Genomic DNA, 7,544 nt, shown 5'->3' on the forward strand with positions numbered 1-7,544 from the left:
GGGGGCGAGGCCGGGAACGCTCTGTGGCCGGCGAATCAAGCGACGACGGCCGTCGGTGCAGAGGAAGAAGATGGCGTCGGTGACGGTGCTCCAGGGCGTCCGGCGTCTTGTGGCTCCGTGGTAGGGACGGGAACGTCACGGCGGAGCTCGGGGGCGCGTCGGAGAGGCGTGGGGAAGGCGGTGGCCGCGGTGGTGCTTGGCGGCGTGCTGCGGTGCGCTCGGGGATCACAGGAAGAGAGGGAAAGAGAGAGCCAGGGGAGGGGGAGCGGTCCAGAGGGAGTGAGAAGGGCCAGGGGCTGCATGGCGTTGCGGACGGAGTCCAGGGCGACGAGAGGAAGCAGGAGGTGGCCGAGGCAGCGTCGGCGCGCGCCACGCCTCGCCTCTGTTCGTCCTCCTGGCAGAGGAGGAAGAGGACAAGGGGGAAAGGAGGTGGGCTGGGCCTGCGCAGGTGGGCTGCACAGTGTTGGGCTGTGGGTGGCTGCCAGGTAAGGTCCAGGTAAATTCTGTGTTATATTTTTCTGTTCTGTTTTGTTTTTATTTAATTCTTTTGCCACTGTTTTGAATTTAAAAATAATTCAAACAATGGCAAAAACTCCACTGAATATTTTATATTGCTAGATGGACTTTTCCAAAAGCTTATAAAATATTTCAGGGATATTTGAAATTATATTCTAATTATATGAATATAATTCAAATTCAAATAGCTAATGATTTAAATTCAAAGTCCCAAAAATAAATCCTTAAAAATGTTCAATATTTTGGTTGGGACCAGAACCCTTACCAAAATTATCAAACATTTATGAAGAGCCCTTTTGGAGCAATGAATGAGATTTCTAGGGTTTTTGCCCCTCTTTTATTTAGGGTTTTGAGGCTTCCAATATTCCTCAATTCAAGTTTCAAAAATATAGACATGATGCACACATGAAGCTAACCTAGAGCAATGCCTGAAGCTAGGGATGTGACACTCTGTTGATTTTCAGGTCATTCTGAGAACTTTTATTTCTGCACAAAAATAACACCATGGCAATTCTGCTGAAAACAGCGTCAGTCCGGGTTAGTTCCATTCAAATCATGCAAGTTAGAGTCCAAAACAAGGGCAAAAGTGTTTGGAAAAGTAGATACGACGGAGACGTATCAACTCCCCCAAGCTTAAACCTTTGCTTGTCCTCAAGCAATTCAGTTGATAAACTGAAACTGATAAAGAAAAACTTTTACAAACTCTGTTTGCTCTTGTTGTTGTAAATATGTAAAGCCAGCATTCAAGTTTTCAGCAAAGATTATGAACCAACCATATTCACAATAACATTTAGGTCTCTTGTTTACTCATATCAATGGCATAATCAACTAGTGAGCAATAATAACAAATCTCGGATGACAACACTTTCTCAAAACAATCATAATATGATATAACAAGATGGTATCTCGCTAGGCCTTTCTGAGACCGCAAAACATAAATGCAGAGCACCTTTAAAGATCAAGGACTGACTAGACATTGTAATTCATGGTAAAAGAGATCCAGTCAAGTCATACTCAATGTAAACTAACAATTATACATGCAAATGATAGCGGTGCTCTCCAACTGGTGCTTTTTAATAAGAGGATGATGACTCAGCATAAAAGTAAATAGATAGGCCCTTCGCAGAGGGAAGCAGGGATTTGTAGAGGTGCCAGAGCTTGATTTTGAAATAGAGATGAATAATATTTTGAGCGGTATACTTTCATTGTCAACATAAGAACCGAGAGATCTCGATATCTTCCATGCTACACACATTATAGGCGGTTCCCAAGCTGAATGGTAAAGTTTATACTCCCCCACCACCAACAAGCATCAATCCATGGCTTGCCTGAAACAACGGGTGCCTCCAACTAACAACAATGCTGGGGGGTTTTGTTTGCAATTATTTTGATTTGATTTGAGCATGGGACTGGGCATCCCGGTGAACAACCATTTTCTCGTGAGTGAGGAGCAAGTCCACTCCTCTTGAGAATAACCCGCCTACACTACAAAAAAAATACATTTCCGTGATGATACGTGTTTGTCACAATAGGTCGCGTTTTTTGTCATGCATGTACATCCATGACGATTTTATGACAGAATCAAGATAGTCATACATGTGCTGTCGTAGAAGTGTTCCATGACATTACCAAAATTATCATCACGAAAATGTCCACTTCCATGACGATAAATCGCGCGTCACAGAAGTGCTTTCATCAAGGGTGACCGACACGTGGCATCCACCGTAACGGAACGCCGTTAAGCTATCGGGTTGGGTTTTGGATCCGATAACCCGTTAACAACCCTGGCCAATGGGGATTTTCCATGTGTAACATCATCATTGGCTGGAGGAAACACGTGTCGGCTCATCGTTGGGACAGATGTCATCCACTCATTGGACGGAAGGCGCCTATGATACGTCGACATGTGGCATGGCCCAACAGAGGCCCATTCCTGTGAAAAGGCTGGCCCGTTTGACTTGGTCAAAAGGTGGCGGGCCGGCCCATGGAAAGCCTGTTAACGGCCTCTTCGCATATAGCCCATTTACAGCCCGCTAACCCAAGGCCCGTTACGCCCTATCCGAATTAGGCCCAGTAGCGTCATCTGGGCCATCCAATATGATTCCAGCCCATTTTCACTTCTGGCGCATGTATGGCCCATGACGTCTATCGGCCCATATGAGGCCCTATGTAACTCTTGGCCTATTAATGGCCCGTGGTGAAACTGGCCCGTAATGAACAGTGTATCACTTTACACCCATTAACGGCCCGTGGTGAAACTGGCCCGTAATGAACAGTGTATCACTTTATACCCATTAACGGCCCGTTATTCCATTGGGCCTTTTCCAGCCCATGTTATCTTTCGGCCTTCTCAGAGCCCATTTATTCTTGGGCTCATTTCCAGCATTCGTTTACTTACGGCCCATTACTATCATTTTCTACTTGTGGGCCAAATTCAGCCCGTGGTTACAGTCGGCCCGTTTGTGGTCCGTTAATACATTGGGACGTTTTCATAGCGTCATCAAATACGTCCTGTTAATGATGGCCCGTTATGGTCGGTCCATGAACGGACGATTCCAACTCTAGCCCATTTACGGCCATAATGCGGTCTGTTTGGCCCCATGTTTGGCCAATCAATCATATGGCCCGTATAAGGCCCATTGATGATACGACCCGCAGAAGGCCCATTGTTTCTATGGCTCGTAGAAGGCCCATTGTTTCTACGGCTCGTAGAAGGCCCACTGTTTCTACGGCCAGTAGGAGGCCCAGTGTCACTACAGAAAATATTAGCCCATGGTTATTGTGGCCTAGTTTTAAAAAATAGGTTATTGCAGCCACTAGCTAACTGCGGAAAAAGAACTACAATGACTACAAGAAAACAAATAAACAAGACAACAAGGAAATAAATAAGCAAGCAACTAACGCTAGGCTATCACGGCTATTACACATATTACATCCACTGGGCATCAAAGTTCGCCACCAATGCAAATATAGGGAACAAGGCATCATATCATATACACTGGTTGTCAAAGTTGGCGACCAGCGCAAATAAACGCTGCAGCAAAACAAATCCAGAACTGAAACCACTTCAGAAGATCTCAAGAAACAATATCCTAGGTACCCATAATGCTGGCAAGATGCTTAGCAAGCTTATTAACTTTCTCTTGTTTGGTGCTTAAATCCTCCAGTGCTTGCTGTTGCACCAGAAAATATGCATCTGAATTCTACAGGGACTTCCTCAGTCCTTCAGCTTCCTGTCCCAGCACATCTGATTGATGTCTTTCAACTTGAAGTTGAGACTCAAGAAGACGAACTAAATCAGGCAGCGAGTTCGAAGAGCTTGTGCCAGCAGTAGTGGCCAGTAACTCGAACACTACATCAAGACAAGACTTTTGGGTTCCCTCACTGTCGTCAAGATAGTTTTTATCAGCTTTCTTGGAGACCAACAGGGATGTCTCACTATGTTGAACCTTATCTGCATTACTTCCTTTACCATTGGATAATGCGGTACTGTTCTCCAATATTTTGTCCGCATTCTAAAAGAAAAACAAGCAGACACATCACATGTTTACCATGTTGTATATGAAACTCATTTTGGTAAATGAGTTCAGTAGTAAAGTGGAGAGGATAACAACATGAAACAAACATATATCTATGTACCATGGTCACTTTATGGTCTAAATCATTCTAGTTTTTGTTGCCAAATGAAGATAGAGACACAGTTCAAATAATATTTGTTCAAGACAAAGCAGAATAGACAGAATATAAGTGTGGGTAACTATAGAGCAATAACAACACTTGTAATGTGCATGACATGAGAACATAACTGTTTATTCAATTGAAACTGAAATCAACATAGAGTAGGTTACAACAGCAAACCAGTTAAAGAATTAGGTTTAAAACATACCTGTTGCACCATTGGAGCTTCAATTCCATCCTTCAAATTTGAAAATAGTTGGTATGAGTAAATACAGTAATGCAAGAGCAAAGGAGTATGAACCATAGCTACAGAACCTGACCTGAGAACAAATCTTCTTCTCCTTTAAGCGTTGAGTTGGGATTCGGAGTGCTGGTCCTCGTGCTTTGGGCACTGCAGTTCCCTTACTAACTGCTTGTGTTTGGGTGCCCTGTGGTGGAGACGGTGTTGTGTCAACTGGAATTGGGTTACTATCTGCCGGAGTTGGGGTTAGAAGGGGTGTAGCTGGTTCTCTGTCCAACTGGGTAGGGGTACAATCTGCGAGAGTCTGGGTTATGTGTGGTGGATCTGGTCCTTGGGCAAGTACAACCGTGGTTCTATCTGCATCAACTGGTAGCACTATCTTTTCTGAAGACCGTGTTATTACTCCCTTAGATACTGCCATCACGCTCTCCTATTCAAATGGCTGATAAACAAGAAAAGTAATTGAAAGTATAGACATTGTATGATAGACATGTGCAATGGATAGTGGGGAATAAAAGAGGGCATGAAATAATTCATATTTATGTTGTCTAACCAAACATGATAACATGACACAATTTCACAAATATGATGGCTAACTAAAGAGGATAGCATGACACAATTTCACATTATGATGGCTAACTAAAAAAGATGGAAAGACATAGTTCAAAATATGAGACTATGTACACAAGATGACATGACATAACTATATAATGTGTTTATTAAATAGGTTGGCATGCCATAATTCACATACATTCACAGATAGAATGCCATAATTCAAAATATGATGACTGTAAACACTAAATAGGATGAGATGATATAACTATATGATGTCTTTATTAAATGGGATGCCATGCCATAATTCAGATAGATGATGTGTATGTACTATGTAAACATGATGTCATGATATAATTCAAATATATGATTTATATAGTAAGCAAGTAAGCAGATAGAAATCAATATATGATGTAAAAACTAAGCAATGCAAGACAACATGCATGACATGGGTAATATAACCCTGCCAAGTTTGAGCATAGACCTCAGGGGGGAAATAGGACTGGTCATCAGTCTCTGAATCCTCCTCAGAGGAGCTCTCTGTAACCAGCAAGATGTCGGCTTCAGCAGGTAGCATTGTCTGCTCTGAATACCTTGTTTTCACTCCAGATACTTCCATCACCGCTTCAAATGGCTGATGCACAGGAAGATTAGTTGAATATACAAACGTTGTCGACAAGTAGAACACGTAATACAAAAAAATGATAGCATGATATAATTCACATACATGATGATTGGCTAAACAGCATGGCATTGCATAATTCACATATATAATGCCTTTGCAACAAGATAGCATTGTATAATTCAGATATATAATGTCTTGCAACAAGATGGCAATGCATAATTCACATATATGGTAATTAGACACTAAACATGTGGCATTCACACAAAGCATGTCTAAACTAATCAAATGACATAGCAATGCGAGACACCATACGCACGATATGAGCAACATAACCCTGCCAAGTTAGAGCATACACCTCGGGGGTGGGATAGGACTGGTCATCTGTATCTGAATCCTCCTCTAAGGAGCTATCCATAACAAGCGAGATATGCGCTTCGTCAGATAGCATAGTCTTCTCTGAAGACCTTGTTTCACTCTAGAATTTTCCATCACCGTGTCAAATGGCTGATGCACATGAAGAGCAGTTGAATGTACTAACATTGTTGACAAATGTAATATGTAACGATAAAAAGGATGGCCTGATATAATTTACATATAAGATGACTGGCTAAGCAGGATGGCATTGCAAAATTCACATATATGATGCCTGACTAAACAAGATGGCGTTGCATAATTCACATAAATGATGAATAAACTAGACAGATGGCATTCACACAAAGGATGTCTAAACTAAGCAGATGACATATTTGATGTATAAAGTAAGCAATGCAAGACACCATATGCATGATATAACCAACATCAGCTTGCCAAGTTAGAGCAAAGACCTCAGGGGGTAAATAGGAGTTGCCTTCTCCTTCTGAATCCCCCTCAGAACAGATATCTTCCTCTCGATTACAATCCGAAATGTGTGGAGGGGGTCTGCCTTTACGCCTACCATGGAGCGATGTCTGCATGAAATTTTATTGCCACGCAAGGCTCGTCTCTTTTGCTCTACATGTCTAGTTCCATTGTTTACAATAACTGTCATGCATAGGAATAAAGCATAGTGAGATTATGTAAGGAGTGCATGCAGAAATCCAGAGTGATGGTAGAAACCTGTGGATAGACCGAAAACCAATAATAGTAGGAAGATAATGGCTTCAGTTAAAAAATACAGATAATGGGTTCTTTACTGTTTGTTTCCCACCCAACATGAAACTCATAGTAGACACCGGAGATTAACCAGATAGTAGATAGATACTATTGATAGCGGCCCCGATATGTACCCCACAACCATTTAAAAACTCAAGTTTGACCATTAGTTTGGAGCAAACTCAGAGTATAATCGGTGAACAGGACCATAAAGTAGCATGTAATATTAAGCGATGCATAACGTAAGCAGACACGAAAGAGTGCGACCTCTCTTGCGGACCCGTGTAGTCCTCGTGGTCATCTGCTCGGTTGATGATGGTAATGTAGTTTTCATGGATGCTAGCGGTGGGGAAGAAGATCTGAGGCAGCGAAAGACAGTTTGGAGGCCGGATCCCTGCTGTGCTGGACCCTTCTGTCGTTGGAGTAGCTGAGCTGGGGTGGACGACGGCGCAGCAGGAGCAGGACAACCCACGCAAGGTTTTCTTTGACAACTATCTGTAAGAGAAGTAATTCTGTAAGGGCTCGTTTGAATTGGAGGATTCCAACAATGCAGGGATAGGAAATAGATAGGAATAGGATAGGAATGCACATGCAAAACAGAGAATTTAAAAACATAGGATTTCTGCCAATCTGGGTGTTTGATTCACAACAATTGGAAGATCACAGGATGCAAAGAAGCATGGTGAGATTAAGTCAAACCACAAGAAAATGTACGGTTATATTTCTATTATGCTACTATCTTTTAGTCTTGTGCTTCATGAATAGGAATTTGAAAAGGAGGACAAGTGAAAATTAAAATTC

This window comes from Triticum dicoccoides, chromosome 3A (assembly GCF_002162155.2).
Source record: "Triticum dicoccoides isolate Atlit2015 ecotype Zavitan chromosome 3A, WEW_v2.0, whole genome shotgun sequence".
Lineage (NCBI taxonomy): Eukaryota > Viridiplantae > Streptophyta > Magnoliopsida > Poales > Poaceae > Triticum > Triticum dicoccoides.